This window comes from Rhododendron vialii, chromosome 5a (genome assembly GCF_030253575.1).
Source record: "Rhododendron vialii isolate Sample 1 chromosome 5a, ASM3025357v1".
Classification (NCBI taxonomy): domain Eukaryota; kingdom Viridiplantae; phylum Streptophyta; class Magnoliopsida; order Ericales; family Ericaceae; genus Rhododendron; species Rhododendron vialii.
Window position 1 is genome coordinate 10,891,962 of NC_080561.1, and position 25,220 is coordinate 10,917,181.

General features: G+C 37.1%; 2 protein-coding genes and 1 pseudogene across 2 annotated transcripts in view; all 3 read left to right on the forward strand.

Moving 5' to 3' along the window:
* LOC131326795 (sodium/proton antiporter 1-like) overlaps positions 1-13,758 on the forward strand; it is a 46,981-nt gene extending 33,223 nt beyond the window's left edge. Inside the window, exon 11 of the transcript XR_009200117.1 lies at positions 12,514-13,758. The gene's annotated coding sequence lies outside the window, so the exon portion shown is untranslated. The remainder of the gene's footprint in view (positions 1-12,513) is intronic.
* Positions 1-25,220, forward strand: part of LOC131326797 (sodium/proton antiporter 1-like) — a 54,590-nt gene that overhangs the window by 2,393 nt on the left and 26,977 nt on the right. The gene's annotated exons all lie outside the window — the stretch shown is intronic.
* On the forward strand, positions 3,325-12,524 carry LOC131326801 (sodium/proton antiporter 1-like; annotated as a pseudogene).

The window sequence follows — 25,220 nt, forward strand, 5'->3', positions numbered from 1 at the left end:
TTCTTTTTCTTTTGCTTTTTTATTTGCTTACGCCTCATATAGTCCTCTATTACTTCTTTTCCTTTTATTTTTTCATGTGACCTCTATTATTAAAAGTTAAAGGATTTAACTGTTTGGTAAATAAATTTTATTTTAATATATCTTCTTTTGTTCTAGTCAAACTATTTTACTTTTATATTTCTTTTGATTACAATAACTGATATAGATGTTAAAATGTTTATATTGGTAAATATTATTCACTTAATTTTAACCTTATATAGGTGTTTTTTTTTTGCTAAAAATGATTTGTAAAAACAGTTGCTTCGGCGAGGAGGAGTTTTCTTTAGTTGAAGTCATATAGGAATTTACCTTCGGACTACTATGTCACACGAGAGATTAAGTGGATTGGCTATGATTTCAATTGAAAATGAAGACATCATTAAGCTAAAGTACAATAACTTATGCCGATACAAAAAAGTACAATAACTTAATTGAAGATTTACTTCAAAAAATGCAAGAAGAAGTTGTTTTCTTTAAATTAGATTGTGGTAATCATAAAGTAATATAATCGGAGTTACATTTTAACTTTAATTTTTTGATGTAATTCAAACTAAAATCACATTGTAATGTTGATTTTTTTTTTTTTACTTATATGTTTTTTTTTTATGACTTAATAGTATGTGGGGAACGAAGCTTGGAGTCGGGTATGGACAACCCAAACATCGGGACCGGCCTTGTTCACTTCTCATATGGCGCTATAATAACGAGTGAAAGGACAAAAATCACTTTGCATCAGCCTTGCTACTAGTTCGGTAAAAACAAAGTTTGCTGAAGTTCCTCGCTTTTAAAAGCGACCTACTATTCACACACTAACCGATAAAATATTACTTTTACCTTACCTTTCTTCTAGATGTGGTCCCTCCTCACCCACTTGCTTCTTGCTTGAGAGAGAATATAATGGAATAAAAAATAAAAAATAAAAACATAATATTTTACTAGTATAATTTTAGGATAGAGAGTCTGATATATTACTTTTACCTTACCTTTCTTCTAGATGTGGTCCCTCCTCACCCACTTGCTTCTTGCTTGAGAGAGAATATAAGGGAATAAAAAATAAAAAATAAAAACATAATATTTTACTAGTATAATTTTAGGACAGAGAGTCTGATACTGTAGACATTGTAAAAATGGCTAGCTAAAGTAATAAAGTGACTTTTTAAGGGGTAATTTGATCCAAATTTTGAAGAGATTGATGCGGATGCTCTAAATATTTTTTTAATTGGTTTTATTATTACTACTGTGAGATTTTAGTTGTATAAAAATATTAATGTACTTTATAAACTCCACTACTGTTATTTGAATGTATGATGATATTATAATTAATAACTAATAACCAAAGTTAATCATAAGTAAAACAAAAGTGCTAATATGCAAGCTATTAAAGTAGTATGGTAAAACACTAAAGAATAAAATTCCTAACAGGAAACTAACTAGTTACAAAATAAATACAAGGACAATGTAAGAAACTAATAAAATAATCAATTTCAATATACTGACCTAAGTGTTATAAAAAAATAATAATAAACTAAGAAAATCACTTCATGAAGTCAATAACTAGTACGTAGATATCGAAACTTATAACTATGTTAATTACATATGATAGTTAAAGCACTCTCAAGTCCCTATTAAATAACTGTACACTTAAATCTAATAAAGTTTATAATTATGACACCAAAGAACATATGATAGTTTAAATTGATTTAATTAACGTTTCCAAAAATTGGAGCGTTACATATTTTCACTCCCTTCCTTACGATCTACGCTTCTCTTTTTGTTTCTATTATTGTGAATTTATGACCTTATCCCTTGCAACAAGTCTACAATATTCATTCTCTTCTTCTTCCTCGTTTTATGTTCCATTTTTTATTGCGTTCAAAATTTTATTATTGATTTGTACATATGACAGTAAATAATCTTCTTCCCCTCCATCAAGTTTTGGACTAGTAATATATCGTCTTTAACCTAAAATTTGGCAGGCTGAAAATCTTGCACGTCATGTTTTCGTCCACAATATTTTGACATTATTGTTTGTCGATTGGACTCCATTTTACATTATACTTTAGGATTATTCTTTTGTTCTTATTTTTTCCTTGTCTTTATTAGTTTTTGTGTCAATTTTTTTTGAATTATTAATTTATCTCAACGAAAATTTTAAAAAGTAACTTACTATGATTTTTTTATTATAAAAAATTCACTAATGACAAAAAATAATCAAAAAAATTACAGTTTGGTTCATATTTTTTTATGTTTCTGATTCCTTTGATCGAGAAGAATCAATGTTTCAAAAAAAATAAATAAAAAGAAAATGCAATAAAAAAGACCCAAAAAATCATTTTGAGTAGTAAGCCACCCAAATTTAAAATACAATTGCAATTTCCTCTCAAAATATATCTCCAAATCAAATTCTCTCTCTAAAAAATTTAATCCAAAAAATCAAAATCCCTCTAATTTTTTGTGGATAAACGAGAGTTTACTAAAAAATTAATTATTCAACTGTCTCAAGACAAGAATTTGAGTTCGACCTTTCAGGTGAAATGAGTTGAGTATGCGTGTCAAAAGTATGACCAATTTTAACTTAAATTTTATTTTTTAAGTTCTTGTTAGGATGATCGATCTGAACCGTAAGGATATCAAGTCTTACGACATTCAACATTGTTACTAAAATCAAAGATTATCGGATATTGACAGGTACGTATCAAAAGACATTAAAATTTAATAATGTCATGTTGATCAAATTGAACTAAAAATTGATCATATCGAACATTCTAAGTTTATTGGTTTATTAAATTAGTTTGAAATTATTTTATTGTTTTCATAATTTTAAATTTAATAGTTTAGAAAGTAAAAAAAAAAAAATCTTAAAAACCCCAATTTCTAATCCACTGAAATTGATATTGGACTGTATTTGAAAGCACATTAAAGATAGAAGAGAGATAAACTCAACAATAGAGTAGCTGATGACCGGTTAGATAGGTTGCCATTTTTTAATTAAAAAATTGAATAGTTAAGATTAGATTATCTCAAATCCAAGGGAATATATAGAGGGTGCATACGGTACACACTTATTAAGGGGTGTGTACCATAGGTCTACCCTACTTACAAACAGAAACTTCCTGGAACAGACTGTCTTCGTTTTATTTAAGCAACTTCTAGTGACTTTTGTCCAACTTATTCAACCCATGTATATCACATGGTGATGTCATTGCATGCACTCCTTTACCATCTTCCATCCTTTTAGCTAATAGTTGCGCTTCATGCTAATTTTCGACACACAACTAGGAGCTGACATCGTCATCAGGAGAATGTGATCCTTTATGTTCTGTCGATGAAACAAGGTCACAAGATTTTGAGGCCACTTATCAGCCAAAAACTAATCTATTGAAAGCTCTAGCGATTCTTGGAGCAGCTGCAAAAGGAACCATGGCAATTAATCAATCCCGGGTTGTTGCTAAGCAGGTCCTTTTCATCTCATGGCTTTATCCTATCGCTTCCAAGTTGTGGTGATGACTTTCATAAGCTGAGGACAGCTCAACTGGTTTTCCATGTTACAGGATGTTGCTATGGCCCTGCTCTTTGGAATAGGATATGCATGCATTATTTTTGAAGAATATCTGGCGTTTAATAAAAGTGGAGTGGGATTATTAATGGCAGTGAGTTTGTGGGTAGTACGAAGCATTGGGGTAAGATTTAGACTCATTCCTTACCTATACTTGTTGACAATTGCTTCAGCTCTGACTTTGTTGAGTTGATTCTGATATTATTTATCGATTTATTTCTTAAGATGGTCAACTAATGTCCTCATATATTCAAGTGGGGCAGACTTTTTTTTTTAAATTGCTCGTGTTGGTCTTTTGCACATAAACACTGTTTTTTCAAACTTTAGACATCAACAAATGTTCAACCTCTCTTTTCCTTTATCATCTCGCCTTGATGATTGGATGCAAGTTATAGTGTTCAAGGTCTGCTGAACTCCAGCTAATTTGTTCCTAATTCAAAATATTTTGCTATCGTTGCGGTATTGTTGCCGTACAATCATTCTTGATATTGAGAATCGGGACTCAAAATCGTGGAAAATGACATACGGTTAGTATTGTACAAGCTGACCTATAAGTTCACTCACTATTTGGTGCAGGCTCCTTCAACGGAGGTTGCTGTTTCAGAGTTGACACATGCATCCGCTGAAGTTAGTGAAATAGTATTTTTCTTGTTGGGTGCAATGACCATTGTGGAGATAGTTGATGCCCATCAAGGATTTAAGTTGGTTACTGACAAAATAACTACTCGAAAGCCAAGGACTCTGCTTTGGGTGGTTAGTGCTTCATTCATATATTATACTCAAGTCATTGATCCTTCTTATTGGCATATTGGTTTTAACTTACTCTTGGGTGTGTTAAAAGAATTTGATTCTTCAAATAGCAGTAGTGTTTTTTTCTTCTTCTCTCTCTTGAAGGGCTCCACTGTGAACCTGAGATTTCAATCAGTTATAAGGTCTTAACAAGAAAATTCCTATTTTCCTTTTCTGGGGATGGGGGTCGGGGCGGGGTTGGGGCGAAGGACACCATCTGTTGGAATTTTTGGGGACAGCGGAAGCAAATAATAAAAGAAATAAAAAAGATGCTTTTTGGAGATGTAGGGGCGGAGCCCTACAGAGCTCCTATAGAACTATAATTTTACCAAAGAAGGCTTGATTGTAGAGAATATGACTCTAATAGTATTTCTGATTGTATTACCATTATTTTAAAACAATAACATAGAGCGTCCTTTTATAGAACTACATGGATTAATCTAGAAGATGAATCACTAGTCCCTAGATGACTTTACATCTCCCAATGTGATAAAACTAAACATTATCATGTATCTTATTTGAGATACATGCATCCTCAATTAATAAGAAAATTATGGATTATTATTTCCAACAATAAAATTATGAATTAAGGGGGGTGTTGGAAATAGTAATCCATAATTTTCTTATTAATTGGGGATGCATGTATCTCAAATAAGATACATGATAATGTTTAGTTTTATCACATTGGGAGATGTAAAGTCATCTAGGGACTAGTGATTCATCCTCTAGATTAATCCATGTAGTCCTATAAAAGGACGCTCTATGTTATTGTTTTAAAATAATGGTAATACAATCAGAAATACTATTAGAGTCATATTCTCTACAATCAAGCCCTCTTTGGTAAAGTTATAGTTCTATAAGAGCTCTGTAGGGCTCCCCCCTACATCTCCAAAAAGCATCTTTTTTATTTCTTTTATTATTTGCTTCCGCTGTCCCCAAAAATTCCAACACCATCTTCCTTTTGCCTCTGAAAGGTGAATTCTCTTGCAAAGATGCTCCTCTAAAGCTGAAATAAGGAATTGTCCCCCTGGTTCAAGAGTGTATAAACATCATTTCTGGGTGAAAAGAAAAGAAACATATCCCTGGCACCTATTCTATCCTTATTCAGTGTTATTTCTTTCACAATAGCTTTCTTAATATCGTCATCTCGCCAATTTGGCTCGTGCTCTAATCTTTTTCATCCACATGCGTCTCAGTTTTCCTTTATCCTTTCTCTCTTTTTCTGGGGTAATTCGATTTTTCTGACTGCCATCCCCTCCGAGGGAAAATAACTGGGTCAAGGAGGTCTCCATGTAAAAAGTCATCTGCTAATGGATTAAAGTATGACAGAGAGAGAAGTGATCGTGCTTATGTTTTGTACTTCTTTATAGTGACAACAATATCCAGAAAACGAAAGGAAAAAATGACTTTGACGACCGAAAAGTACCTCAATGTCTTGCTCAATTTACCACTTTTCGAATTCTCTCTCTATTTCTCAAAGTTCCTTTCCTCTCTCGGCTTCTATGATCTGGCAAATAATTTATAAAACCTCCACCGATACCACGTCCCCCTTTACAGGAGCTGCGAATCGCAACCTTTCACCTCTTTTTTTTGTTCACCATCAGGCGACAAATAGATTGATACCTAAAAATGCATTTTGGAACCCAAAATCATCAAAAGTTGCCCACTGTAAATTCAATTGTCAATGACTAATGAAACCCATTTACCAAGACCCACCCAAGCATCTGCTTATCTCCATTTTCATTCAAAATAAATCATCCACTACTTGGACAAGATGAACAACCACCATCACTTCTGTCGACAACCAAAACGAAGTCTCACTAGTTAAGAAGCTCTTAACATGCTACCATAGCTCACATCCAACAACCACCAATCATACCTATCTCACTCGACATCAATCACGATACCACAATATACATACACTCTTCTGATTGGATTAGAACAGTCAGTCATGCTGAAAAATCCTTAATGGGATAAAGATTATTGACATCTAAATTTGGTTGAAAAATTCATACTAAATCCGTTAACTGTTAGGTAGTCTAACGTGTATTTTGTAATGTATATTGCCACCTTAAAGACCTCATTGTAGTCTTGCAGAGATTATTTAGAAGTATGTCATAGGGATCCATGTAGAAACATGCAATTTGTGATTGTAACGAATTTAGGAAAACATGTAGTTGCACAAAGTGGTAGACGAGAGTCATGGGACCCATTTACTCCTTTTCTCGGGATTCAAAACAATAGTTGTTTAGAACTATAATTTTTTTACATAATTTTGATCCCCCTTACTTTGGTCTAAGTACTTTCGGTTTAGGGTGGGACCTATTAGCATATGACATTGTTGCCCATGTGGAGATGGCATGCAATTTGGCAATATGGATTGGTTAACTTTTGTTTGGATCTAGAGTCGGAGGACAACTCCTCATATTTTACTTTTAGATTCCCTTATATCTTTACGTTAATTTGTTGTGTCTGATGACTAATGCAGGTTGGCTTAGTGACTTTTCTCCTTAGTTCAATCCTCGACAACCTGACCACCACTATTGTCATGATTTCCTTATTAAGGAAGCTCATACCTCCATCAGAATACCGCAAGTAGGTGTCCATTACTGAATAATATTTTCCCATGCTGAACACTCTGGGATGCTGCTGTTATAGTTCTACCATGTTAATGAGTAGTTGTGGCATAATTAGCCTCCAATATGATGCTAATTCGGTGGTTGTGATGTTCAGGTCTCTACATGGGGGTTTTCAAAACCTTAAAAAACTAAATCCTACTTGAGTTTCATGTTCATTTGACTGACTAACATTTGGGCTGAAGGGCAATCTGAAAGGCTTTAGTAAGAAGGCATTTCCAGTTCGTTATGCACCTTTATATCTACTGGTGGCATGATACACTAACTTGAGTGATTCACAATTGTTCACAGTCAATCTAATTGTCGTTATGGTTTCATATTGCGTTGTATCTTGTGGAATATTGTCATGTAGTAACTTGATAAATAGGTTGTTTCAAAATTTCTGTTAAGCTATTATTTTGAAATTTTCAGCATTTGTTGAGTTTGGGTACATATTGCGCCATTGGCTGGTTACCATCTAAATTTAGTAAACCTTTATAGGTAGTCTAAGTGTATGTCGCCAAGACTTGACTTATCTATTATTAAAGTGCTTTGTTTCCTCTATGCAAGGTAGTTTTGCACATAAACTTCATAGATAACTACAACTGTTAGAATTTCTATTCTTATAATCAGTAACTAAGGTTCAACATTATTTATTCAGCAATTTAAGTTTCCATCAAATAACATGAGTCCAACATTTTCCATGTAATTTCCAATTCAGTCAGTAAAGCTTCTTCAAAGTGATAGTATTTGTCTCTGTGATTTATAGGCTTCTAGGGGCTATTGTTGTGATTGCAGCAAATGCTGGTGGTGCATGGACTCCTATTGGTGATGTAACCACCACTATGTTGTGGATACATGGTCAAATATCGACGTTGCCAACAATGAAGGTATCCACATTGTTCCAACATTTTGATCTCTATTGTTAATGTGGTTTGTTGCATTCATGTTTCAGTCCCTCTATCCTATGGGATCCATGCATGTCACGTAGGAGTTGTCTATTATACATTTACGGCTTGTGGACCGAGGGATCTCTTGTACTGCTATAATTTGTTCATTAATGTTTTTTATGCATACTTGAACTACCTTTTCGCAAACAAAGTAGATGCAGCGATAGATAATACATGAAGGCTTAAAAGGAACACCTGGATAAGTATTTTCTTCTCTAGTATGTTGTCTTACCCAAATGGACCTGAGTAGGACATAGACATCGAGCATTTTAGAATTACACATTCCTATCTACTGGGTTGCAATAGTAACGCATATGATCAACTGAAAGAATAGTATGAACGACCTTTATTCAATAAGGTAGTTATAGGACATGGAAAATCTAGAAAGATGGGCAATGGGTTATTTTCCAAGGTTGCCAACAATTAGTATAACTTGTAGGTTGAGGCAACAAGAAAAGATGTGGCAAGGATTTAGCAGAGGGTATGACCAAATAGAGATGAATGTCAAAGAGGAACTCCTGTCACCAACCACCATCAACCTTGAATTCGCATGAAGTCTCAACCGAAAAGAAGTCAACTTAAGGACTTATCCTATAATGAACTGATCATACCACACATATTTGGGTTGGAAGAAATTGTTGTAGTCATAAGATTACATGAAGTATTTTTTAATTTATGTCTGAACTCGTAGAGTGTAGAGTGGTGGAGGGACTTCTTCAAATTTTCAGAAGTTTGACTTGATTTAAGACACGGGCATTCCTTCATGTCACTAATTCAACACTGTTTTGGCTTATGGCAAGTTATTCGACCAAATCATTCTGAAATCCTATTAGGAAAAGATCACCTACCAAGGAAGCTTAAGGAAATTTTTAAGATCATGTTTTGAGCAAGTGAGAAATTTTACAAACTAGATTGTACCAAATCATGTAATACTACTGGAATCTGGCCTAAACAAATCCTTGTCTGGGATTTTTTAAATCAGAGTATGCCACATGCCCAGTTGTGGAGCCGGAATCCTTGTTTGAGGCCGGAGGCTTAGAGAACACTCGTATTGATAACATCAGACCAATTGCCTTTGGAAATTTTTTACTGGTGTAGTAATCAGAGAAATAAGGTTTTCTGTAACTATTCATTTCTCATTTTTTGCAGGCCTTAATTGTTCCTTGTGCAGTTTCCTTGGCTGTCCCACTGGCTCTTCTGTCACTTATTAGGTACAATTCTTATACTATGAAACTGATGTTGTAGAATATTTAGTTTGAAGATTAAATTCAATATAGTGAACTGTTAATCATATTGCACTACTACAAAATGGTATAAAGATCATGGTTCAAAAACTAAAAAGATATCACTTTTTGTGAAAGCGTAATAAAATGTTGTGGACTATAGTTTTAATCTCAGTTATATGAAAAAACTGAGATGGAAAGATTTTTTAATCTCAGTAATCTAAAAAGTGAGATTGTAACTTGAAGAATAGATCTCAATCTCAAAAAACTGAGATTATATATGAAAGAATATATCTTTTTTCGAAAAAAATTGAGATGAAAAGATTTTTTAATCTCAATAATCTAAAAATGAGATTGAAACTTAAAAAATAGATCTCGTTTTTGAAAAATTGAGATTCTATATGAAAGAATATATCTCATTTCGGAAATACTGAGATAAAAAGAACCTTTAATCTCAGTCATCTAGAAACTGAGATCGTAAGTTAGAGAATACATCACATTTTTTTTAAGACTTGAGATGAAAGCTCTTATATAGGAAAAGTTGAAAGTCGTTTACCCCTTAATTGACGCCGCGCGCAATACCCTTAAATAAATGTCACTCTCAACCATTCTACAAAGAATATTTCGTCAAAAAATGGGGTACTTTCGGTGATGAAAATATATTTTGTTGCCAAATGGATACATTTGGTGACAAAATTTATGAAGGTTGTGTTTCGTAGCCAAAGGTATTTCGAGTATAACTCTATGCTCAGAACTCCATTAATTGAGATAATTCAAATTGGATTTGAACAATAACACAAAGGGCTACAACTTTCATGTTTATCAAAATTTCTAATTTTAATATTTAACGGTTCAAAATGATGTTCGAAATATATTTTAATGTTAAACGCATATGTTATATATTGAAAAGTGTGTGTGGTGCAGTTGGTTGGAGCTTCTATGCAAAACTCAAGAGACTTAGGTTCAAAACCCAACAGGATAAACAAAGTGGGATTTTTTCCTTTAGGAAAACGACACTTTTAATCTCGGTTTTTTCAAAAACTGAGATTATTACTCCCTAAACAACCACAATTTTATAATAAAACTGAGATGTTAAGCTATTAAAGGTCACGGTTTTGTCATTTTCAATCACAGTTTTTATGTTTTTAGTCATGGTTTCAATGAGTTTTAATTACAGTTTTATCCTGTGGTTAAAAGATAGGGGCTTTTAGTTACATCTTAATAGACCACGATTTTGAATGCAAGATTAGTGGAAGATCACACCAGATGACCGAGGTCTTTATCTATTTTTGTGGCAGTGTTGAGAGATTTGATTTTTCAACAAGTGAAGTTAATGGAACGGGACAAGACTCTACGAATGTTTTGTCATCCGAACAAATGGCCCCTCGAGGACTGCTTATTTTCTGTGTTGGGATTGGAGCACTGGTGTTTGTCCCTGTGTTCAAGGCTTTAACAGGTTTACCACCTTTCATGGGTATGTTGCTTGGACTTGGAGTTCTTTGGATTTTGACAGACGCCATTCATTACGGTGAATCGGATAGGCAAAAGTGGAAGGTACCCCAGGCTTTATCACGAATTGACACCCAAGGAGCCCTTTTCTTCCTTGGGATCCTTTTGTCTATCAGCAGGTATCGTTATGCATCATATGAATTTTACAATTGTTTTGCAGTGTGGGTTTAATCGTCCTCAAGAAAGTATAACAAATCTTATGCCCCTTTAGTAACACTTTAGCATGTAAAGTTAGTAATCAAGGTAGAGAAACCACACTTCAATTTGTGAAGTCATCAAGTATGTGATAGTGATGACTATAATGTTCTTTCAGTGCTACCAATCTTAATTTCTAGGACTAAAAATTATTACTACAGTTTCATGGATGAGGCATCTATTTTGTAAGTTTTGCTTGTGACATCAATATCACATTACAATTTAGCTGAAGTCATACTTCATCCCTTAAGTTTGACATCTGAATTTTATAATATAGCCTGGAGGCAGCAGGGATACTTCGAGTACTGGCAAATTACCTTGATGCTCACATTCCAAACATTGAACTGATTGCGAGTGCAATAGGGGTTGTATCAGCAATTATAGACAACGTTCCATTAGTTGCTGCAACAATGGGAATGTATGATCTCACTTCCTTCCCCCAAGATTCCAAATTCTGGCAATTGGTTGCGTATTGTGCCAGTACAGGTGGATCCATGTTGATTATCGGCTCGGCTGCGGGAGTTGCATTTATGGGAATGGAGAAGGTGGATTTCTTTTGGTACTTGCGGAAGGTATTACACCCATCTTATTATAGAAAAATTCTTTGACACAGATTTATTTCACTGCTTAGGTGGTGTTTGATGAAAGTGAAAGCTGAAAAAATCAGTACTGAAAGTTATATGCTGAATTTTTTAAGCTAAAAAGTTGTTTGATAAAAAATGTAAGCACTAAATTAAAAAAATGATGAATCAGTTTTAGTTTCATTAGTTATAGTGATTCTCTTTAAATTTACTAATGGAGTGTGATAGTGGTGGTTGTGGTGGTGGTAGCGACAGCGACGACGAGGTGTTTGTGGTGGTGGTGGTGGTAGTGATGGTGATGGTGGTGGTGGTGGTGGTAGTAGGGGTGGTGGAGTGATAGTGGTAGTTGAGTTGTCGGCGGTGGCAATGATAGTGGCGGCGGTGTGGACTCCTCATAAATTTCGTCACATAAATTCAGTCAAAATTAAGTACTTCAAAGTTATTTAATTTTTATTACCTTTTTAGCCTATATTTTAAGTGACACATAATCTTTTAAGCAATGTAAAATGTGGTTATCAAACCTACTTAGTCACTTATTACTTAATTCATTCATTTTTAAGTGCTGAATTTGTGTTATCAAACAACATCTTAGTTAGATGTTTGTGATTGGTTCCATGTAAGGGAAAAGATTCAAAATAAGGATCAGGACGAATCATACCTTGTCTTGTATATGTGAAATAAGATGGTGAAAAACACTTGGTGATATATAGCAGCTATTTTCATATATATATATATTCTTCTATTCAAATCTTGTATTTCAGGTGTAATTAGATTGGTATATTTTGCATAGGTATCTGGAGTTGCTTTCGCTGGATATGCTGCTGGAATTGCTGCATATTTGGCGATTCATAATCTCCATCTCTCTCTCTCCCTATGATCGTAGCTCAGGTCCCTTTCCTTTCTGGTTCATAAGCTAATTATTCTCAACCATTAGTCCCGATATGACTAGTAAGGCAATACATCTCATGTAATACTGTTGTTGTCGATCATTATAAATTTGCACCAACTAGCGGTGCACGAAGGGTTCGTGGAAAATAATATTCGGAGAAAATACAGAGAACAATTGGGAGAAAGAATTACCAGTTCTGGTGAGAAGTATGCAAAAGTAGTTGGGACACCAGCCTTGGAGTGTATAATTATAGTCGTTGAAGGTGTATAATGTCCTTGATGCTTATTACATTGGTAGGACTTCTACAAGAAATGTGATTTTGATCATAGTTCAATAAAATTCTTGATTAATATAGCACATCTTCTAATAAAGTTGAAATTGCTACTTAACAAGTGATAGAACTTAAGTTCATCAAATCCACATATGGGTCTTAAGCACCCATGTTTGTTTCTTCCTTGTCACACTCACAAGGCCACAAGGGTGTCCAAGACTTCAACCCGTCCGTACATAATCACTCCTCGCCCCTCGCGTACTTGATCGCTTTGTTCGCCATGTGCGAGATAAATGGATTCGAGAACCCTGTAGTGAGCAAAGTCGCTATAGGATTGTAGTAAGCATTTCAGCCGTCTATCTAGCAATCAACAGTTCGGATTTAAAAAAAAAAACTCTTCCAAGGAAGAGGTACAATTTTGGATTGCTAATCGCTACAATTTTATAGTGACTTTACTCACTACAGGGTCCTCGGATCCCAAGGTAAATACCAAATCTCAAATGGCTAAGAATGAATAGCCTGGGAGTGATGATTAGAGTATGAAGCACCTACTCTTGGCATGGATCTACTGCTTGCATGGATGACTTACCTTTAAGTTAGATAAATGAAACAAACTATTCGAGTCCAAGTTCGTGTTCACTCGTTAAAAGCTTGTTGCCATGAGAACAAAACTACACCGTTTGCACACAATTAGGCTCCTTAGTTCCTTTTCCCTTATCCCCCGTTTGGCACCTGCAAATGAGTGAAGGTTAATTACTATTTTTTTTTTACACTTTTTTGAATCCTTGTATAGGTGAATGTCTAATCCAAACACACACATCCAGATCTAATTAACATTCGATATGAGTGTCATCTTAAATTTCTTTCGCTCTATGTTTGTTTCACCTAATTATAGGGTTACAAATAACCGAGCTGTTTGTGAACTGTTCGAGGCTCGACTCAATGAAGCCTTGTTTGAGTTTTATTCGTCAATTAAACAAACCGAACTGCCTCGGTGTTTCAATTCTCTGAAATGGAGGTTATAAAATTCCCACTTTTGTTTTTAAATTTCAATGCTAGCATGTCCTTTGTACATTTTCTTTATATAGAAAAGGTTTTATCTTTTATAAATAAAATCGAATTGTCATCCAAATTTAAACCATTGATAACATCTTTATAAGATCTTTCTACTTGACCATGTTTAGACTTAAAACTTTAAGAAAATAGAAAAGACTGTTAGGTAGTTCAAATTTGTTGGTGGGAACCAGCTGTGCCCAGCCTAATTCACTAGCGATGAGCCCAAATTATGAATTACTTATTTTGGTCTCTGATAAGGAACTCATTGGACCTTACCTGGACATTGAGTGCTACATCAGGCTGAGTTAACTAGGGCCAAGCCCATAACCAAAATGCATTTGTTTGCTTATTTGTCTCCTTAACGGCACTATCAATTGAGTTTCGTGTGATTGTAGACTTATGTTCAGTTTGATGTAATTTAGATGTTTGTATTCTTCTATTGTGTGCAGTCGTAAACTAAAACAAAAACAAAATAGAACAATAAATGTGAGCCAAAAGTGTGTACTGGAGTTTGTAGTTTGAGACTCATGTCAAAATTCTAAACTCGTTTAAATCAGGAAATGCTAAACCACAAGTTCCTATTTACCTAAAGAACAGCTTATAAAACAAATAATTTTGAAATTCATCAAGTTGTTAGCTTGAGTGAAAAAAAAAAAGACCGACTCTATACCTGAAGCATGTATATAATCTGAAGAGCATTGGGGAGGGGGATAGTGCCGAAATTGCCCTTCCACATCTAATAAGATTTTCTGGAATAGGAACTTCATCTCTTGGAGATATGGTTGAAGGCTCATTTTGGCCAACACCCTTGACTCTAATGTAGAGCTCTTGCCCAAGGTATCTACTCTCTGCATTCTATGATCTCAAATTCCACATTCCTTGATTGCCCAACTTTATTAGTATTGCGGTCCATGACAATGGATATCCCTGATCAATAAGCCACAACCCAAATATGTGAACATTAGCCTATCATTTGTTATGCAATAGCTTTTTCTATTGAAACTTGAGAAAGTCTAAAAATTATGCAAAAATGAATGCAGAATAATGTGACAATGATAATTTTTAACGAGGTGTTGCCATAAATATGGCTTGTAATAGGTATGTGGTGATCAAAGTTCGAACCGATAACACCATACACAATCTAAACCTAAAATGTAAGTGTAACTTTAATCTAAATCTAATTTAGATGGATGTTTGATCCTTTCACCTTTCTATTTGTCAAGAATGCGCCATTGGCATATGAGAGGTAAAAATACGAAGAAGTGATGTTGGGCCTTTGAACAGCAGGGACGTTGGGCCTTTGAACAGAAGGGTTGGACGAGCTCCCAGCCTGCAAATTAAGGGGTTGGAAAACTCAGCCGCTCCTCGTGACATTGTTGATGTCCCAAATAGAAGGCGCCTCTTGAACCTCCTAAAGGCCGGCAGGTACCTCCCCTACCTTGCGTCTCCCCTTGTCAATGATGGAAGCAACCGTTGGTGTTGAATCAAACATTGCCAAGTCCGCAACCAAATCCTCCATAACTAGCGCCTCCCAGAAAGCAAGATCTTGGTTCACCGCATCATTCGATATCTTCCCCAAGTTGGTGACAAACGGAACACCCCAAAGACCCTCCTCGAGATTTAGATACACAACACATTGCTTTCATACAATACTTCCTATTGAGATTTAGGGTTTTTTGCTAGTATGTGAAACTAACTTAGGCATCCGAGGGCCTTTGCCACGAGAGGCAAATATGCGCTCACCCCTTGTCTGTTTTGCAGATTAGGGATCTAACGACGAATTAGGGTTCCGGTGAAACAGCACGAGTAGCCGTAGCAGTCCGGTGCTGTTCTAAGTACCAATTGCTTTCTTACCCCTACAGGAGCATTCTTCATTTTTTTTTATGACAATATAAAATTTGAGACACGTCAAATTCTGGATAAGAGGGGTGATTCTGAAATTTTGGATAAGGATGCAAAAAACATTGAGGCTTATTTTGATCGATTAGCTGATTCTCTTTCTTGCAATCAAGTCGAAAAATTTGAAGTAAGTAATTCTTGTGCATTGGAATGTGAAACAACAGAGCCACTTGTAACAGTGAACTAGGTGATCCAAGCGATGAACCTAAAGTGCAACAATCTTCTCTAGAGCATTCTAGCACACTTGATACGACTCTTGAGGAGTCGTTGCCAATAATTGTGCAAAGTCCACTTGATCTTGATAATCAGATATCCCCTGTCATAGATGATGCCATCACTCCTATTGAGCATCCACCATTACAAGAGATTATCACATTAGAACGAATTGACTTTCTTGGTGTTGATAATTTTAATATGGTTTATCATCCATTTTTTCTGAAACTCATCAACAGCTTGAAAGATGATTTTGTTTGGAATTCGCACTTGGTAGAATTTAAATTTTAAACGCGGCTACATCAATTGAGATATTCTAAGTACTTGATTTTGTGGCATGGTCGCATACAATTTTTAACAGAGTGCTTGAAGTGGGGTGAGACATTCATATTAGTTGCTCTCCGTAGTGCAATGATTGTTTGGATTTCACGTGATGGGAGTGAATGGCACTACACTTTTGTACTTTTTTTTTAATTTCTTAGGTTAGTTATTTTATTTTTATTTTCTCTTTTTGTTGTGAGGACTAACATTGCAGGATGCTTTCGTTCAAGTTGGGAGGGGTCTTCTTCCCGCTATATTATTTCTTGCATAGTTCTCTGTTGCAAGGTGATCCATTTCCCTTCTTTTTCTTTTATGTCCTATTTTTGTTCTTTTGCATTCAATGAGGACATCGAATGGTTCAAGTTGGATGGAGGAATTGCTTTGATAGTTTATTTTTTCTTAGACTATTAAAATGAAAAAAAAATGAAAAATTTAAAATTTTTAAAAATAGTGGTACCCTTTTGCATGCAATTTGGAACTTGTTTTGATAGCTTGTTGGATAATTGAGTTGAGGTGTATTGCCTACCATAGTGATATCTGTTTTTAGCATGGTAGTTCTACTTGCTATCTTGTCTTAAGAAATTGATTTTGGCACTTTGGTTTGGCACTATTGCACTTCACGTATATTTGGGCCTTGACCACTTGTGAGTTTTGACTTGATTGTTCTTGAAGGCTAGATTAGTGGAGACTTATGCCTTAGTGAGCTATTGAGCCTTATCTTTATATTGGAGTGGTGTCATCTTAACTCTTAATTTGCCATGGAAAGAGTCAACTTGTTGATGGTCTCATTATTCTTGATTGCTAAGTGTTGGAACTAGTTTTGGTTTGGCATTTGGATGTTTCACCCCTTGGAGAGGATTATAGGCCATTGTTGCTATCTTTGAGCCGGTTCGTTCCTTGCTTTTAACACTTATCCTTTGTGCGCCGTTTTGAGCCTCTTGCATTAAGCCTTTTTCTTGCTCAACTTCACCATCTATATTGTGCCTTGAGAATGTCTGTTAATTATGTGGTGGTATCTTTTGTGAGAAAGAAGAGGGTGAGTGTAATTTTATGTGAACCATGGTGGTCTTTCCCATTGCTCCAAATTAGAAAAAAACCACAAAAGCAAAGAGAAAAAAATAAAATTTGAATGACAAAAGGGAAGGACACTAATTTGTGGTTGAAAGAAGAAGAAAAGAAAAGAAAAGAAAAAAAAAAGAGGAAACTTCATCGTGGTATTGTGTTGAAAGGTAGAAAAAGAGAGATAAGGTGGAGTTGAAAAGAGTGAAAAAATGGGTGCACATTATTAAATTAGCCCTAAGTTGTTTGCCTATTCTCGGACACGTGATGTTTTACCCTAGCCTTTTTACACACTTTCCTTTACCCAAAGTTATAACCGAATTAAAGTCCTATTTGATCCTAGGGGTGATGGGAAGTGGATTGATGGATGTGAGAGAGAGAGTTCCAATACTTGGTATTCTATTCATGAGACCGTGTGTCCACCATATTAAGCATTCTTTTGGTGTCATAGTGTGCGAGTGCTTTGCTTTCAGTTACATATATAACTTCTAACCGCACACTTGAGAGTTCAAAATATGCACCTTGTTTCGAGTGTTTTTTTCTTTGTGAGTGCATGACATAGTGAGAATTGAAGTCGAGACTCGGTCCGGAGAGAGGAGTTAGTCATTGCATACTTGTGGTTGAGGCCCATATTACACACACGCTAAGCCTATGTGCCATCGTTTATTTCTTGACTTGATAGCGTTTGGAACTATTAGTGCCTTCTTATATCTTTGTGGTGGCTGCACATTCTTTGCTTGATGGACCAGTGAGTTGTATGATAGGTTTTGGGTTCCGTGTGAAAGGGTTCACAGTGTTTTATGGGTGATCACTGCTGAAAATCCTCACGAGACTTCACTCGTCCTACCAGGGCCACCTGGGGGTTTAAAAGAACTATCTATTTTAATTTATTTTCTTTAGTTACATTTTATTTTCTTTGCTCAAGGACTAGCAAAGTGTAAGTTGGAGGGTGTGATAGGTGCTGAAAAACACCCATTTAATCCACCTAATCTATACTTTGTTGGTTCGTTTACATTGTTTTTTGATATATTTTAGTGTTTTGTAGTGTTTGTAGGCCATGGAGACCGATGGGTGCAAAAACGTGTAATCTGGAAGGTCTTATGGAGCATTGCCACAAAGATGGGAATTGATCAAATTCTAGCCATATGTTGTGCACACAAAGGAGTTTGGAGTCAAAGTACAGAACTTTCTAAAGTGGGGCCTCCAATTAATTATTAGACAATGTCCAAGGGGCTTCTATGCAATTAATACATTAAAGCCCTACCTATATAAGAACTATGATGACTGCTGACATGGGGGCAGTTTTTAAAAACGGTGGAAGTCAATTTGTGGACGGGAACCTCTCGGCCGTGGAGGCACGGTTGGAACGGAATAGGACGACGAACAAGACTCCGGCTTTGATGGCCGGCTAAACTCCATTCTCTAGGGGGAAGATGAAGCATCGATTCAAGTAACTTTGTATATGTATAGGTTTAGGTTTTAATATTCGGATCGATTGTTTAACTAGAACTCGTTTCGGTTTTATGGAATGATTTTAATACTTTTAATCCGTTCCGTATTTATATTTGCGGTTTTCAAATATGGAGTTAAACAATGGTATTCTTTGATTGTGGTTGGAGTTCTGAGATAGATTATGCTCGTAAGACGGATCGTGCCGTTAGGCGGCCAGACCGTACTTCTGAGATGGTCCGTGCTATGGGATAGTCTATGCCTTTTAGCAACTCAATTATCTTCTTGACCATTATCGGAAGGGATTGCAAGCTCTAACGATAGTCTTTAATGATTTGAATGTTAAACCTAACCTATGCATATCGTTGTTACGTGGTCGGGGTGGATTCGGAACCCTAGATCTTTTTCTCATCAGTTTTCAAATCAAATAATTAGTAGTTTTCTTAATTAATTAGTTTTTTGAAATCAAACAACTCAAATCTGTTTCTTCTGAATTAGTCTAAAAGTTAATTGAAATTATAGTAACTTAGCCATACTGTCCCTGCGGATTCGACACTCGGTCTTAACCACTATTCTACGGAGTAGTAGTTAACTCCAAGGTTTTATAAGTATATTTTTGACACGATACGATGCGGTCAATGCTTTGAAGACAGAGAAAATCCTAGGTTGGGAATGGGGTCGGTTGTTTTGTGGGGTTCGAACTTGGTTGACATCGGCTATGTACTTGGCGTTGGGAATGGATGCATTGCTTCCACTAGCAGTGGCGTTGGCATAGTTGTTGTTGCCAAAGAGCGCACTACTGTTTCTGAAGTAAGCCCTCGGCTTAGCTTTCTGGATTGAAGTAGTCTCTCCCCTAGGTAGAATGCCACTTTGCAGGGCCTCCTCAATGGTTAAACCCGACTCAAAGAAGGTTTCAAAACTGGCGGACGCTTGGACCAACACCAGATTCTTGGCATAGTTGGATTGTAGATTGCGGGAGATGATGCGGATTTGGTCCCTCTCACTCGGCCAATGGATCATGAGAGCAGCCCTGGATCTCCACCTCTTGACAAAGTCAGCAAAGGACTCCTCTGCCTCCATTTTAATTGATTCTAACTCTCTAGTAGTCATCCTCAATTGAGAGTTGTAATTGTATTGGGCCACAAAGGCTGCCCCAATATTTTCCCAAGTCCTTTTAAAGACGTCGAGAGACAGGAACCATTGAAAAGCCGATCCCGAGAGAGTTTGAGGGAAGCTTTGGTCCATAGCATCATTTGAAACCCTAAGCCACTTCATGGCCGCATGATAGCCCAATAGATGAGTTTTCGGGTCATCACTCCCATCGAACTTTGTAAAGTCTGGTATTTTGAACCTTTCAAGCAACTTGGCATTCGGAAAGAGGCAGAGCTTGTCCATGTCTATGCCACCAACCCCTATCTTCTCGGATTTGGTAACGGCCTCCTCTAGCTTGGCCATCTTTGCTATCAGAGTAGCAATTTCAGGATTCAGAACAGCCCCTTCAGGGCGAGGAATTTGAACTTCTTCCTCAATGTGAGGTATTTCAACCTCAATTCTTGCCAGAAGTCGCTCTTCTATCAGTGCACACAAGTTGGCCAGAAAGGTCTCAGCTTGATCAACCCTTTGTTGCATGATAGCCATGTTGTGTTAAAGGTTTGTGAGTATAGTAGGCTAGTAGTTTGGTCTTGAGGAAGATCAGCCATGACGAATGCTTGAGAGGGAGTTGAAGACGTCGATGAAGTCGGAAAGGAAAAAGCGAATCGTGCAAGTTGTACGGCGGTGAATTTGCCCTTATCGGTATATCTGCCAATTCTTCCATTGCAACTGACTGAGGCGAAAGCCGATTAAGTCGTCTTCTGTATAGATTCGATGGACACTCCCAAGCAGGTTTGGTTCTTCCTTTCGATACCTTTTTCTTCAATGCAATGGTGCAGAGCTAGACAGTAAAGCAAAAGAGGGCTTAGTAATGTCCCGGCAGCTATTTATTTTGAAAGAATAGAAAGAATAAAATGCACACGTCATCATCATCGGTGTCCAACCTAGACTCTACCACTACAAACGAATCTGTCTCGTGATGTTTAGATGTTGCCAAGATCCTCGGAATTCTTTTCGACGGTATATCCTTTGAATTGATCGACAGATGCTAAGAAATGTCAAAATAGACTATGCCCTTGACTATTCCTTGTCCGAAGTTTCAACTTTGGAGTCGGAACAAACTCGATATAAATGATGTGGCACTTTAACCTTGATGATGAAGCGGCCTCGCGCTATTTAGCCAAAACGATGTGAGTGACATGGCACTTTTAACCTTGATGGTGTGAGTACCATAGCATAAATTCTTTGTTGTTCTTTGTTTCGACATTGAAATCTCGATTTGGGTATTGGACAAGGATTTAGAGAATTTTGATTTCTCAAAGTCTCATTGATCTAAGGACATGAATAGACAACATGCAACGAATGTGCATGACTCTTCATCGGCCGGGCAGCGTCTTAGTAGGCATAAGACAAATTGGAAAGAAAGACTCCCTAAACATGCTCCTACGCAAACGGTATGTATGTATGTATAGTGCATGTGATAGGAAAAACGATAACACATAGACAGTATATGGGGGTTAGATGCAAATAATCCTACCCTACGGATACCTGTCTTAGTTTGGAGAGTTCGAATGCTTTATTTATGCAAAAGGACGATTTTTGTTTGAAAGAGGTTCCTCAGACTAAAGCCAAGATATACCTCCTGTTACAACTCGTAATGCAGAGCAACGGTCAAACAGTAGAATGACTTATAATCGTCCAAGGTTATTGGGCATTTGAGGACCTCGAACTCCGGTAAACCATGTTGATTACCTAAAATACTCCAACGCGGCTAGCCAACATCGATGCAAAATGGAAATACCAAAAGTTTGATTAATGAAATGAAATCGCAACTTTACGAATGCCCTTTAAAATGTGGCTCTCTTTTAAATCAATACTTCGAGAAAATTTCACCAGTGAACAATCGGAAAAGTCCCAGATTGGATTGGTCGGACACAAGGGTCTTATTAAATTACCATTCCCCTCTTCGGTAGCGCGAAGCTTACCGTTTTGACAAACTTTTAAGGAATTGTTTTCAAGTGTATTAAACTCTAAGTATAGACTAATATAAAAAGTCCCCAGCAGAGTCACCATTGTGGGCAGCCGCGCAGGCGCGGGGGCATTTCGGATCAATGAGCGCATCAGAATAAACGCTCAATTCAGAGTCGCTAATTGGATTTTTGTAGGTCCGACACCCAAAGAACCGAACTTGTGATGTGACTCTGTGTTTGATTTGAAAAAGGCGTAGCACCAGTCCGTGACAACCATAATATCTTAGGTTCGGGAGCAAGGTTACGAGAGGGGAAGGCTTTTAAGGCACCTCTCTCGCTTAATCTGAAGATCGGTCTCTACTCAAGCATTTGTAGAAGATTTGTGATTTCATTTTATTCATCAGGTTTTAGCCATTTAGGGTGGGGGAATAGTTTAAGGGGATTGAAACCGTAACACATTTACAGAATGTGATAAGATGGCATGTTCGCTTTGAAAACAGTTAGTGTAGGATGACAATGAACATCTGTGGAGTTCAAAATAGAACAAGGAACCAGTGTTTCGGAGTAATGTGCATAGGAAGAAGCCAGCATGCACTGACCAGGTCACTCCATGCCAGTCCAACCTACGCGTGTCACTTCACCACTAGCGTGCGCTGGTCTGCTTTAGACCACAGCTTCTTATTTTCATCCATTTGGGCTCTAGAAGGACCAATGTACACCCAGGACAAACAAAACAGTTAAATAAGCAGTTATAGGTAGTTTGAATGGGCATGGAAGCCACCAAAAGAATATTACACCCCATAAACAGTGTGGGGACAGAAACAAAGGCCAAGACCTAGTTACTCATGCAAAAGCCAGCCACTAGAGGAAGTATCAACCTGCACGCGTGAATCAAGGACCTGCGCGCGCTTATTCTGACTGGACTTCTAGTGCTTGGTGTTGCATACCTGGGCTCCGGGACACGTCCAGAAAGCTCCCAAGGGTATTCCAATGTAACAGATATGATTATTAAAATACAACTAACAATTTTTAACGAGAAAAACTATAAAATGACTATTAGCATGCTTGCAATGGTGTGTACATGGAAAAAACGTAAAATAATAGGGTCCCAGTCCCCATGCAAGATCTGCGCGCGCAATCATTGAGTGACGCTCACGTACTATGGACTGGCGCACGTTAGTAACCTGCACATATGGTTTTTGAAACCCTGCTAGCTTTAGGGCCAGGACTTGGTATTAATTACCAGCCTTGGCTTTGCCAACCCCCCTCAGGGATCAGAACAGAAACCAGAAGGTGTTATACCTTTAGTTTTGAGTTTGAATGGGTGTTTGAGCTTGAGTTGAAGGATGGCAAGGTGGTGCTTGATGGATTGAAAGAAGAGTAGTAGGCTGGTTAGTGGACTTGAGATAGACTAAAGAAGAGAATGGTTGCTCTTCTTGTTAGCAAAGTTGGCACCTTGTAAGCTTTTGTAACCCCATGCAAGGAGAACAATGGGGGGTATTTATAGAGAAGGAGGGTGGTGGTTATGGGGTTGTAACCAACCAGCAAGGGCTGGCTAGGGTTGTCCAAGAAGTCTCCCTCCCATAAAGGTTAATAGGAGGGGTGTGAGAGAGGGGGAACAACGGTGTCGTCTGGGCAGAAGAAAAGCTTCCCTTGTGAGATAGCCCCTTGATGATTGCTCCTGCAGCTAGCAAAAAGGTGATGGGACACAAAGTGGACCAGAGCACGCGACTTATGGACTGGAGCGCACGGGTCCTAGCAAGCCTGCCATGAACCAACGCGCGTAGTACATAAACCAATGCGTGCCAGAAGATTTCTCGACGAGTTTGAAAGGATATGGAACACTTAAGGCTTAAACACTCGACATTCTCGAGGTGTTCTTGATCCAATTCATCATTGGAGAATCAAAAACCGTAAAGAAAGCAAGGCAATCGACGGTCCAGATTGGAGTGTCTACAAATTGAAATTCACAAGCACAATTTCTGAATATGGGGAAGTTAAAGTGGCGAGGAAGGTGAAAGACGGGGTCCCCATTTGACGAAGGTGGGGTCATTCGAAGTTGATGTGAATCAGCAACTTTTGGTAACACTTGTGAGACTCGTGTTGAAGAAATGCAACTCGATCATGACAGGATACATGTCATGTTACACGACGTGTTTCCCTTGCATACCCGATTAGTAGATGAAATTGGAGGTGAAGTACATGTAAGTGAACCATCTAATGAATGTCCAACTGGGTAACAACGTACACAAGTTCCAAATAAAAATGTACAAAAATTCGACGACTCAAAGATGCAGGCAGTGATGGTGATCGGAGTGGATGAGCTGCCGAGCAAGGATTCTTTGAAAAAGATTGGGGAGATCCCGGCCGTTGAGCAGTTTGTTTACCTCAGGCTATAGTGTGGTATGTCTGTTGCACCTCTACTGCATCATGATTGTTTGGTGCCACGTTTTGACTATTGTTGTTTGTGTTTTGAGATTGCTTTAGGTGAGGCAAAGAATAATGCGGCTGTGCTATTATGATTTTGTAGTTGTGATTGTTTTTTAATCCCTGGTTAAATAAAGAGAAAAGACGTGCTGAAATGTAGTCATCTGTTATGTTACTTCTGTATGTAAACGTGGGTTCTTTTTCTTTTTCTTTTTGCATTCAACATCGGGTCAATATATGTGTACCTCGAGGAGTAGTTTGTTTTGAGCTTTGGTTTATAAGCTTAACGAGCTTAAAAGAAGATTAAACTTGGTTTGTTTATGTACAACGTCCCCCAATCCGAAAGTTAGAGAATATTTGTCGACGTGGTGTAAAAATAAAAACATTAACGAACTTCAAAGATGAGACCATTTGGAACTCCGCAGAGAAAGCCTTATGACCCCTCGAAATATGGCTATTATTGGTTGTTGAATTCTCTCGTTATCGGTAGTTAGTTTGTTTTCATCCTTGAAGCACTTTTGGACGGTGAGATTGAACGCTGCGCCATCCCACCTTCCTCCCAAAGCAGCCACAGAGCTTTATAGAGAGAGATGCCATAGAGAGACGGATCCCTCCATGGATAAACCAGACCAGTGACCAAACATGTTTATAATTTGATAAAATAAGCAGCCGATGATGCATTTGAACGACTTTAGTTTGGACAGTCTTGAAAAGAAGATGTTCTTTTTGCCAAAATTTTGATGCTTTTTCAAAAAGCACGAAGTTAAATTTCGTTCAAGATTTTCCAACGTAAAAGAAGCCTCTTTTTTTTCTGCTTTGCTTCTGGTTTTCAATTTCAAGGATACTACCGTATTCACGACCAGCACCCCCAGTGCCAGTAGTAGCGAATGGACGAAATTACTGCCAACCAAAAAACCAGAAGCTGGGCATTAAAGGCTGCAATTGGAAAATTTGGACAAAAAAAGGCGCGAGCTTGTTATATTTGGATGAATTTTTGAGAAATTTTTTAGGGTTATGAATAGAGACAGAAATGAGAGATTGAAAGAATGGATAATGAGTTGAGAGAGATATAGAGAGAAATGAGAATAATGATTGGAGATAAGGATAATGGAGTGGA